This window comes from Chiloscyllium punctatum, chromosome 46 (genome assembly GCF_047496795.1).
Source record: "Chiloscyllium punctatum isolate Juve2018m chromosome 46, sChiPun1.3, whole genome shotgun sequence".
Taxonomy (NCBI): domain Eukaryota; kingdom Metazoa; phylum Chordata; class Chondrichthyes; order Orectolobiformes; family Hemiscylliidae; genus Chiloscyllium; species Chiloscyllium punctatum.
In genome coordinates, this window is record NC_092784.1 from 50099110 (window position 1) to 50111320 (window position 12211).

General features: G+C 44.3%; 1 protein-coding gene across 8 annotated transcripts in view; it reads right to left on the minus strand.

Moving 5' to 3' along the window:
- The window catches only part of kank2 (KN motif and ankyrin repeat domains 2), a 188399-nt gene that overhangs the window by 165518 nt on the left and 10670 nt on the right, over positions 1 to 12211 (minus strand). For 2 of the 8 annotated variants that reach the window (XM_072564190.1, XM_072564186.1), the window contains exon 1: positions 9706 to 9930. The exons of 4 other annotated variants lie outside the window; for them this stretch is intronic. The gene's annotated coding sequence lies outside the window, so the exon portion shown is untranslated. Of the gene's footprint in view, positions 1 to 7219; positions 7333 to 8987; positions 9009 to 9705; positions 9931 to 12211 lie in introns of those variants that run through there. 2 more of the 8 variants (XM_072564195.1, XM_072564185.1) reach the window with 2 other exon arrangements.

Here is a 12211-nt window from a genome sequence, read left to right on the forward strand (position 1 = left end):
ATGCTTGATCACTTTCTCTGCGTTGGATGCTGCCTGAACTGCTGTGCTCTTCCAGCACCACTAATCCAGTATTTGGTTTTCAGCATCTGCAGTCATTGTTTTTATCACTTTCTCTGAGCTCAGGCCTAAACCAGAAGGCTTTGTGCGTCACGGAAGGGGAAGGAATGTTCAAGAAAATGTTTCACACTGGCCTTTATCTTGAAGTAAACAACCCCTTTAGCAGTTCCTAGCTCTTGGGTATGAGCAGTGAACTTTAGCTGAGGTTTCTCAGTCAGATAACAATCCCTCTTTTGAACTACAAGTCTCATGCCTTAGTGTGATTTAATCAGAGGCCGTATGTGCTCACAGGAAAACATGTGGAATCCTCAGTGTCAGAGGATAATACAGACTCGTCTCACTATAGTGATCAAATCCCCCTTCCTTTCAAAAGGGCCAGTCACAGGACACTTCTTATTTCACAGTGACATGTCACTGTCTCACACAGAAGTGCTAACAGTGTGCAGACCTTTCCTAAGAGTATTGAGGCAATTCTGCACTGTTAAAATTTGACAGCAATGAGTCCCTTCCACCTCTCAGGTGGAGATAAAGAATCCTATTGTTAATGATGAGAAGGGTGTTATCCCCGCTGTCTGCTTAATTTTGTACTTTCACTTCCACACTGTGACACAGGTCTGCAGCATCTCTGGCTGTGAATGCCTACACTGACACTGTCCCTGAAGTTGCTTGTTCCTTATCTCCAAGAGTTGGGGACCAAATGTAGTGTGTCAAAATTCGCAGATGACACTAAGATGGTCAGCGGAAAGCCTGTACTTCCAAATAAACCTGTTGGACTATAACCTGGTGTTGTGTGATTTTTAACTTTGTCCACCCCAGTGCAACACCAGCACCTCCACCTCATGGTAGAGCAAAGTGTGCACAGGACACTGGAAGTCTGCGGATGGATATACTGTACATACTCATGTAAAAGTGGAATTTTTTTAGACTAGTTTTTAAGGTTAAATTTATGAGGGTCAACTATTACATGGATATTACTTCTGAGGGGCTGAAATTCATGCTACTCTCCAAAATATCGTATCATTAGCAGAAGCCCAACTGATCTGTAAACAAATAAAGAAAAAAAACACAATGAGTTAACGGTAATTCCACAAGTGTTACAGGGGAACTGAGCTCAGCTGAGGTGCACACAAAGGGAGGTTGTCACCTGACTCTGACCTGATGCGTCTTAAACGTGCGCGCCAAATTCTTCCACATCCTGCCACTTTCCCTCATCTACTGTTGTTTTCAGTTCTGAAACCAACATTTCAAGCTTTTGTTTCTAATAAAAAAAAGTTATCAGATATTTGACTCTCACTAATGATTGCAGCTGTGAGAAACAGCTGCTCGGTATTTATAGTGAAGTAAATGCAAATAGACCTCTCTTATGTAGGGATTGATGGTGTGATAAACTTTGAAATACACTAATCACACTGCTTGTTCGATAATGAATTTAAGAAATCCATAGCTTAATGTTGGTGTGAATTGTACATCAAAACAAATAATAGCACGAAAATAAAATTCATTCCCTCACTATAACATTAATGTCTAGGAAAATACCTCAACTCACAAACATCAATCTGTGAAGAACTAGGGTCGACTTTTATACGTGATACATGGAAAATTCCAAATTACTTGGCCAAAAATAGGGGGTGAGTTTGATTTTTACTTGAATATATACAGTTGATAGTTTAAGTGCGTGGGCAAGAGTCCGACAGAAGTACTGTGTACAGTTTTGGTCTCCTTACTTGAGAAAGGATACGCTGGCACTGGAGAGGGTGTAGGGGAGGTTCACCAGGTTGATTCCAGAGTTGAGAGGGTTGGCTTAAGGGGAGAGATTGAGTAGGCCAGGATTATACTCATTGGAATTTTGAAGAATTGGGGAGCGGGGAGGTGTGATCTTCCAGAAATACATAAAATTATGAAGGGAACAGATAAGATGGAAGCAGGGAAGTTGTTTCCACTGTTGGGTGAAACTAGAACGGGGGGGGGGGGAGGTGGGGCACATTTGCAAAATAACAGAGGACTGAGTTGAGGAGGAACTTCTTCATCTAAAGGGTTGTGAATCTGTAGAATTCCTTGCCCAGTGAAGCAGTTAAGGCTACCTCATTGAGGGTTTTTAAGGCAAAGATAGAAAAATAGACAGTAAAGGAATTAAGGGTTAGGGTGAGAAGGTGGTTAAGTGTTGGTGAGTCCATGAAAAGATCAGCCATGATCTTATTGAATGGCGGAGGAGGCTGGATGGCCTACTCCTGCTCCTGGTTCTCATGTTTTTATGTTCATGCTTGTTAACCCATTATGTTACTCTCTCGTGCAGTATCCAAGACCTCCCTCTTCACACACTCATTGCAGTCTGTTATCATCTCGCTTTCTGATGTCAGAATCACGTGATCAGTTACATGATCACGATTTACATGAGTCTCATCATCCCACAGTGGCCTGCCCAATGTACGATCAAACAAATCAACAAAACCAGGTTATCCAATCGTTATAGCAATGCTGGTTGTTAGAGCTCGCTGTGCTCAAACCAGTTGTCTTGTTTTCTGCTTTATATAACAGCTCCTACACTTCAAAAGTGGCTCACAAATACTTGAAGGATATTTTGGTGTCATGAAAAGTGCAGGGGAAATGCAAGTCCTTCAAACTTAGGCCCAGCCTGCCCTCTCAGATGGACATTAATGATCCGAAGGCACTAAGCCAGGGCATTTAACCTGGAGTTCTGACTCATATTGGTCCCACTGCCAGCATTATGGAAACGAAGGGTGGGGCACATCGCTGTTTGTGGGAACTTCCTGTATGAGAACTGGTGGCCATGTTTCTGACATTAATTACGACAGTTCAAGAAAACAACCCCATTGCCAGAACACATCCTTTAATCATGAAAGACAGCATATTAATGCAGGTATGGATGGTCTGACAGTGATGTTGTTCCATTTCAGTCTCCAGATCCATCCAAGCTTTCAGACCTGGCTACGTCTGCTCAGAGTCAATGGTTCAATCCATGACTTCTTCCTGGGTCACTGGGGCGATGGCGCAACTGCAAAATGCAGCAAACATATTTGTGTCTGCTCTTGGGGATTTTTGAGAGAACATAAGGAATGGAGGCAGGAGGAGACCATTCAGTTCTACAAGCCCTGTTGCTCCATTCAATACAGTCTTCATTGATTTTCTACCGCAACTTCACCTTCCCACGCGATCCCTCTATCCCTCAGTGCCCAACTCCACTTTCCCATCATCTCCCGTCAGAGAGACCACAAAGCTATCTCAGCCTCAACCTTCAACAACTGAGCAGGGAATTCCAAAAATCCGTAACTGTCTACGTGATAAAATTCCTCACCTCTATCCTAAATGGTCAACTTCTCACACCGAGGCTGTGATCCCGAGTTTAAGACTCTCTAGCCACTTTGATGTGAACTTTGGTCAGTGGCAGTCAGTGCGATGTATGTGTAACATTAACCATATCTCAAGGTGTACATTCGTTGTCCACATTCGGCGCCCCCTGTTTGCGGGCTCCAGTATTATATACACAGGGAAGAATACTCAATTTGTACAGCACATCTGAAAGTACTTTAGATTAGATTAGATTCCCTCCAGTGTGGAAACAGGCCATGTCCAAGCCATCAACGCCCTACTTAATTTGAGAATGAACATTTAATAGTCTAGGTGTCAGCCACCTTTGTGTTGTAAAAAAGAAACCACAGCCTTTGCCAACTTTCCTTACATCTTTCAGTTGTGATAAAAATCCTTGTAAAGTTTTTCTGTGCTTCCTCCCAGGCCCTATCTACCCTTTTTATCAGATGGAAAGGAGAATACTGCACAATACTCCAAGTGTGGCCTAAATTTGATACAAGTTTAATGCACTTCCATCTCTTCAATTTTATTCGACAGGAAATGAACTCTACTGCGATGTTTGCATTTTTATGGCCTTTTTTTAACTTATGTTGGTACTCAGTGATCTGTGTACCTCATCGGTTCCCCAATTCCAAAGGGTTTATGTCATCCTTCCTTTCAGCAAAATGTGACACCTCACGTTCTTCCCATTCAGAAATTAGCTTTCTAATTGCACAACCTTTCTGTTAAGTTCATTCTCTTTGTTTCTGGTATTTTGCTGTGGTTTTCCTCAACATTAGGGTGGCATGGTGGCTCAGTGGTTAGCACTGCTGCCTCATGACAGCAGGGACCTGGTTTCGATTCTAGCCTCGGGTGACTGTCTGCAGCATTCTATCAGTGTCTACGTGGGTTTGCTCCAGTTTCCTACCACAGTCCAAAGAGAGTGTGGTGCATGTATGGAATGAGTTGCCAGAGGAAGTGGTGGAGGCTGGTACAATTACAACATTTAAAAAGCATCTGGATGGGTCTAGGAACTGGGAGGGTTATGGGGCTAGATTAATTTTGGAGATCTGGTCGGCATGGACGAGTTGGACTGAAGGGTCTGTTTCTGTGCTGTACATCTCTATGACTTTATGGTTCCATGTGCAGGTTAGGGTGGATTGGCTGTGCTAAATTGTGCAGGCTAGCTGGGTTAGCCATGGGAAATGTAGGGGAGAGAGTCTGGGTGGGATGCTATTTGCAGCGTTGGTGTGGACTCGATGGGCCGAATGGTCTGCTTTCACACAGCTGGGGAGTCTATGATCAACCACCATGTTGTCAGCAGTAGATTTTGAATTTTTACTTTCTGATTCCAGGTCAATGGTGAACAATTATGGTCCCAACAGTGATTTAACTTTTTGCACTAATGTTGCAGCCTCCTTTGACATCACCTACCAAACCTGTGACCTTGACCATCCAGGCAGACAAGGACAGCAGATTCATGGGAAACACCAGCACCTGTGAGTTTCTTTTCCAAGTCCAATTCAAACATCAGCCTTGCCAACCACATGCGGATCCCGGGAATGAATTTAAAACAAATATTTAGTTAGAAACACATCTGTAAAATTCACAGCAAGTTGCCATGTCTCCAGTATACAACAGCCTTAATGTTTACTTAATATTGTTGGAGGGGTGGATTTAAAAACAGAGAGGTTATGCTGTACTGTATAGGGTGCTGATCAGGCCACATCTGGTGTAGTTGTGTACAGTTCTGGTTTCCTTACTTGAGAGACAATGTACTGGCACTGGAGGGAGTGCAGAGGAGGTTCACTAGGTTGAGTCTGGAGATAAGAAGGTTGGCTTATGAGGAGAGATTGAGTGGACTGGGACTATACCTATTGGAATTTAGAAGTACGAGCAGGGAATCTTATAGAAACAAATAAAATTATGAAGGGAACAGATAAGATGGAAGCAGGGAGGTTTGTTTCCACTGTTGGGTGAAACTAGAACGAGGGGGCACAGCCTCAAAATAAGGGGGGAATGCAGATTTAGGACTGAGTTGAGAAGGAACTTCTTCACCCAAAGGGTTGTGAATCTGTGGAAATTCCTGCCCAGTGAAGCAGTTGAGGCTACATCATTGGATATTTGAACAGCAGATTTTTGAACAGTAAAGGAATTAAGGGTTATGGCGAATGGCGGGGTAAGTGAAGCTGAGTCCATGAAAAGTTCAGCCATGATCTTATTGAATGGCAGAGTATGATGGAAGGGCCAGATGGCCTACTCCTGCTCCTAGTTCTTATGTTCAACAGAGAGCTTTAATGACCATTGCAATCAACTCTAGGAATATAACTGAGCTGGAGTTATACCAGATAACCTGTGATCATTGTAACAGAACCACTTCATGTACAAACAGTCACACCATATCAAACAGGACTGAGTGAAAGTACTATTGGGGGCAAAGTCAATTGGACCAAAAGGTTGTTCCAGAGAGGAGGAGATGTGAGTATCAGCTGTACACATTACCCACCAGCCCCTTCACCAATTAAGCCTTTGCCCAGAGGAAAATATTTTCCCCCGCTTTTATTATTCCTCTCCTGTTCCCCATCATCTGATCTCCCCCCTTCCTGTTGTTTCTCCCGAGCCTTCTGACAAGAATCCCCCGCAGATAAACAGCATCCTCAATTTTCTTCAGCCTTCAGCTGGAAGGGAGAGTCTCCAGCCAGCTTCATTCGGCTGAACGGCCTCTTTCTGAGGCACAATGATGTAATGACATCTGGCTCCTTTCAGATGTTCCCTAGAGCCTAGCTGTTTGACCAAAAATCTAACCACATGACCTACACGATGCTCCAGAGTACAGTACCCAGGGAGGTTTCACTATAAAGAGAAATGCCCATGTGGCACCTATTTACATCCAATCAGCAAATGGTTTGTGTTTGCAAATGCTTGCCATGATATATCTTGAAAAACACATCACAGTCCAGGCTGTTCCCACGGTTACATGAATGGGTAATGAGGTGGCAGACGGAATATAATGTGGAGGAATTTGAGATAATTTCCTTTAACTGGAAGAATGGAAAAGCTAAATATTTTTTAAAAGGTAGGAAATTTGTGAAAGCTATTGTTCAGAGAGACTTGGGTCTGTTTACATTTGAAGTCAGCATACGGGTACAGGTAATAGCATGGAGGTCTTTAATGTAAGGGAATTGGAGTACAGAAATAAAGTAATCTTGCTAAAATTCGACAAGAGTTTCGATGAGCTAGAGGACTGTGTGCAGTTTTGCTCTCCATATGTATTGAAGGATATCTTTGCCTTGACGTGGTACAGGGAAGGTACATGAGATGGTTGCTGGGATGAGGTGGTTGTCTTGTATGAGAAGCTGACTAAATTGGTGTTACGTTCTCCAAGTTCAGAAGAATGGGAGCTGACCTCATTGAAAAATGCAAGTGTCATTAAGGGCTTGATAGGGTCAACACTGAGAGGTTGTTTCCCCTGGATGGGGACTGTGGGCACATTATCAGGATAAGGTGCTGATCAACGAAGACTGACAATCATAGAGTCATATAGCACAGAGACAGTCTATGCTGAACATAATCCCAAACTAAACTAGTCCCACCTGCCTGCTCTTGGCCCATATCCCTCCAAACCTTTCCTATTCACGTACTTAGCCAAATGTCTTTTAAACATTGTAACTGTACCCACATCCAGCACTTCCTCTGGAAATTCACTCCACACGCAAACCACTATTTGCCCCTCATGTCTTTCTTAAAGCTTTCTCCTCTCACCTTAAAAATATGCCCCCTACTCTTGAAACCCCTCCACCCTTGGGAAAAGACACCTGCCATTCACCTTACTTATGCCCCTCATGATTTTACAAACCTTTTGAAGGTGGCCCTTGAACCTCTTATGCTCCAGTGGAAAATGTCCCAGTCAGTCCATCCTCTCCTTATAACTCAAAGTCTTTATCCAGATAAGTATCTTCAGAACCATCTCTAGCTTAATAATATCTTTCCTAGAACAGATGAGGAGAAACTTCTTCACTTCAATGGACTTCACTACCCAAGGGGATAAAGAATCTGAAGAACAACAGGAGGCCATTTAAAACAAGACTAATCATCTGCCATTACTTTTACACACTAATGATGTCATTAGTCTCCAAAAGACTACTAATTTCTGTCTTGAACATGCTCAATGATTGTGTTTCTACACCTCCCCGGTGTAGAGAATTCCAAAGATTTACCATCCTTCGAGTGAAGAGGATTTCTGGATTTTTCATAGTTGAATAAAGATGGTGGACAGGCCTATCCTGCAACAAGTAACTCCCCTCCTGTTTCCCTAAATCCGTCCACGATCTGTGATGGAATACTCCCCACTTGCCTGGATGGCTGCAGGGCCAACAACATTCAAGAAGCTTGACACCTTCCAGGACAAAGCAGCCCCCGCTTGATTGGCACCCCACCCACAAGCATCCACTCCCTCCACCACCGATAATCAGTCACAGCACTGTGTACCATTGATAAGATGCCCTGCAGAAATTCACCAAAGATTGCACCTTCCAAACCAACGGAGACTTCTAACTAGAAGGTCAAAGGCAACAGATGCATGGGAACACCACCCCCTGCAATTTCTCCTGCTAGCCACTCACCATCCTGACTTGGAAATATATCACTGTTTCTTTACTGTCACTGGGTCAAAATCCTGAAACTGCCTCCCTAATGGCACTGACTATCTATAGCATGTGGACTGCAGTGGTTCACCCCCACCTTCTCAAGGGGCGACTAGAGATTGGGAGTAAATGCTGGCCCAGCTAACTATGTCCACGTCCTGAGAATGAATAAAAAAAGAGCTAAGGCTGCAATGGAGAGATTTTTGGTCTCCCAGACAAATAAAGGACTGCGCAAGAAAGTGAAGTTGAGTCCAAAGACCAGCCGCAACTGGACTGAACAGTAAAGTATGGCACATTCCTAACCTGATTGCTTATGTTCCCACGTTCTTATGGAAATACTCAGTCACCACAGCCTCCCGCACTGCAGTGCCAGGGTAGAAACCTAGTAAAATGTCTCACTTTCAGCCTGGCAAGATGACTGTGATTTAGAATGCAAATAGAAGCTATTGGTAGAAAAATACATTTAAAAGCAAGATTCAAATATTAATACAAATCTTTGCAATGGAGAGATTAATACAATGGAAAGACACAAAGGGCATCTATGCAGAGAGAGGGAATTGGCAGTTACTTGAATTCCTGTAGGAATGCTCAGAGTCTGTGATCAGTTAACAGAACATGCTGCAGAATGTATGTTATAACAAAAACAAGGCACATTCTCTGCAAATTCACAGGCTTTTTGATGTTTTCTTAAGGATTGCTTTCTTCGTATCCTCTTAATGGTGTGTCGCTCTGTCCCAAGAGACACACAGACCGAGGTGCACACACAGATACATAAAGGGACATGTGCAAACACACACATACACACAGGCACACATACATAGAGATACAGGTGTATACACACACACTCACACAGCAATGAAAACAAACTCCAACTTTCCAATGAAAACATTTCCATTCTCTGCCAAGGACCAGGAGCTTTTCCAGATGGGGTAAATCACTTTCAGGGCTGTAGTCAGGCCGTCTGCTAGAGGCTGTACTTACCTCCCTGCCTTCAACATCCAAGTCCAAAGGGTTTCATGTGAGAGTGTTCAGCGTTGGAGGGATAACAGACAGCCTTCGCATTTTCTTTGGCTGGGACCTATGATAAACATTCTAAACCTTATGAAGGGAAAGTGGAGAGGGAGGATCAGCTTGGGTTTGTACTGGCCTTACAGTTCAAGCAGAAAATCCTGCAGCAACACCGAGTTGATTCGAGTGCTCCCTGAACAGCAGGCATCAAAAATCCGAGCGGAAACAAAAACATTGAATGTGGAAGTGCCTGAAGTTGGAGGACTTGGTTAATTCAGTAAGAGTCAGTGCCTGAGGAAGGGTCCTGTCTGAAAGGTTCCCTCCTTGTTTTATTTTCCCTTGTTCTTTAGAACACAGCTTCTCTTGGTGAAGGTGACTTCTTCCCAGCCTTTGCTGTAATGAGGCTAATGTTACAGTGGCTGGTAGAGACTGTGAGGCTCTGACTGGGCCTTGTACACAGAAGTGAATCCCAGCTTCAGTTGTGAGGGGGTTGTGTGTCTGTGCATCTGTGTGTGTGCATGTGTCCATGCATGTGTGTGTCTCTGCATGTGTGCATGTCTCTGTGTGTGGGTGTCTGTCTGTGTGTGTGTGTGTGTCAGTAAGGATTGGATTAAGCTATGACGTTCTTTGTGGGTGAATAGCCATTTGCTACCCCCCCCCCCCCGTCTAGATCCCCACCCCAAGTACTCACTCAGCATGTGCACTGGAAAGGATGCACTGTGTCAGACAATAAGTTCCATCCACCCTAAACAAGCCACAATGCCTCCATCAGATACTGAAAGAGCTGCTGTGAATGTGTGATATTTTCCAACACAAATCACATGATCCTCACTGTCTCCATGACATAGAATGCTTGATCTCAAGTAGGAGTTCCTTCTTTCTCTTTCAGAATCGTTTGATGTAACGACACCACAACATCACGAGGCGAGCTCCCATCGCTGATGGGACAGCGGTGTGGTGTGTGATCCATGTGCTCACTGTTTGTCTGGATAACTGGGCTTGGGAACAAGGAACAAAACCACACCCTCAGTGTGAATTTCAGGAACTCCCTCAATTCCCCAATGAAAAGCCTTTTGTTCTCATGTTTTCAGATCCAAGCCTGCCTTCCTGCCCTCTTACACATTTTTACCAATCCCAGCTGCCAAGAAACACGAGTGCACACATAGTGTACAAATTGGTTTGGAGCAAATGTGCAGTTGTACAAAATCGGGCCATGTCGGCTTCTGGGTCATCAAGTCATAGAGACGGACAGCACAGAAACAGACCTTTCGGTCCAACTTGTCCATGCCGACCAGATATCACAACCTAATCTCGTCTCATTTGCCAGCATTTAGCCCATATCCCTTTAAACCCTACCTATTCATATCCCCATCCAGATGTCTTTTAAATAATGCAATTGTACCAGCCTCCACCACATCCTCTGGCAGCTCATTCCATACACGTACCACCCTCTGCGTGAAAACGTTGCCCCTTAGGTCTCTTTTATATCTTTCCCCTCTCACCCTAAACCTATGCCCTCTAGTTTTGGACTCCCCGACCCCAGGGAAAATACCTTGTCTATTTACCCCTTGCCCCTTATGATTTTATAAACCTCTATAAAGTCACCCCCCCAGTCTCTGACACTACAGGGAAAACAGCCCCAGCCTATTCAGCCTCTCTCTATAGCTCAAACCCCCCAACCCTGGCAACATCCTTGTAAATCTTTTCTGAACCCTTTCAAGTTTCACAACATCCTTCCAGGAGACCAGAATTGCACACAATATTCCAAAAGGAGCCTAACCAACGTCCTGTACAGCCATAACATGACCACCCAACTCTTGTACTCAATACTCTGACCAATAAAGGAAGTACACCAAAAGCCTTCTTCACTATCCTGTCTACCTGCGACTCTACTTTCAAGGAGCTATGAACCTGCACTCCAAGGTCTCGTTGTTCAGCAACACTCCCTCGGACCTTCCCATGACACAGTGATGGATCACTGTAAACTACACTAGATCACGTGCAAGTCAAAAAAAGGGAACATCATGTCATTACTATAACATCACAGAGCAGGGCAGGGTGGAACAGGCCATTCTGCCCTCAAGCCAGTTCTACCATCCAAGTTAGAAAAAGAACTCGGGTTGAAGTGAATTTACGTTCAGTTCACATTCAAGAAGCTACCCCCCCACCCCCTCCCCACCACATGAGAATATTCATCCTCAGCTTAAATTCAATCCCATTTTCCAATTCTAATCGAGTAAACCTCTAGACTGCAAGTGTCAGTCAAGTTAAAACGTGCACAGAGTAACTTTACCGGTCCAAACCAGTATCCAAATGCTTAATGGAGGTAATTTAATAAGTTAAAACACATGGTGCAATATTTTCTTTTGTGTAGCTGACATTAAGAAGTTCAAATCCAGTGTACCTGGAAGTATCAGAGGGCTGCCCCAGAGAGAGAGAGGTTTCTGAATTCAAAGGTGGATTAAATGACAAATTCTGCAGCTGGAATCCTGAAATTTTCGACAGAAGCCTCTCATGGAGTGTAAGTATTTGCTTGCAAATGGATCTGGACAATCGGTAGTCACTTGTCGGAAAAGCAGGGTTGGCATTTTCTCTTGTAGGTAAACGTGCTTCGAATGAATTAGATATGTCAACGTGACCCCCAACTCCTAACGGTCACAGGCAGGGCCCACGGACATCTCCAGAGGTGCTGAGTGATGCCAGAACCACACCCCTCATTAAAAGTGACAGATCAGAGTCTAACCCAAGCTGCGATCAATTATAAATAGCGCAAGCCTCTCAACAGGCTGTATCACAACACCCTTGGAAACATATTTTCCACTTTGTCTATTTCAGGTCACACAAGCGTCGTTAACCTGGTCCCATCAGGGAACTCTTATTCTACAGTTGGTCTATTCTCTGGGCCTTTCTTGAGGAGGACCAAATTTCATTTTGTCTCGATACTCTGCCAACCATTCTGCTCCTTCCCCTCTGGGCTTTAATCTGGATTGAGAGCTGCCAGGGGCCCTCTGTAACGTGAGTCTTGGAGAGCCTCAAGCTCTTAACCCCAGCCACAGGCCCACAGCATCCCTTTCAGGCAAAGGCCTAGAGCAACCAATGGAGGCTGCAGCGGATGGGGCCAGGAGGAGAAGACTACACGAGGAGGTGAGGCACAGAGCTGCCCGGAGTTAAGCTGCCAGATTGAGTCCATCTATTTT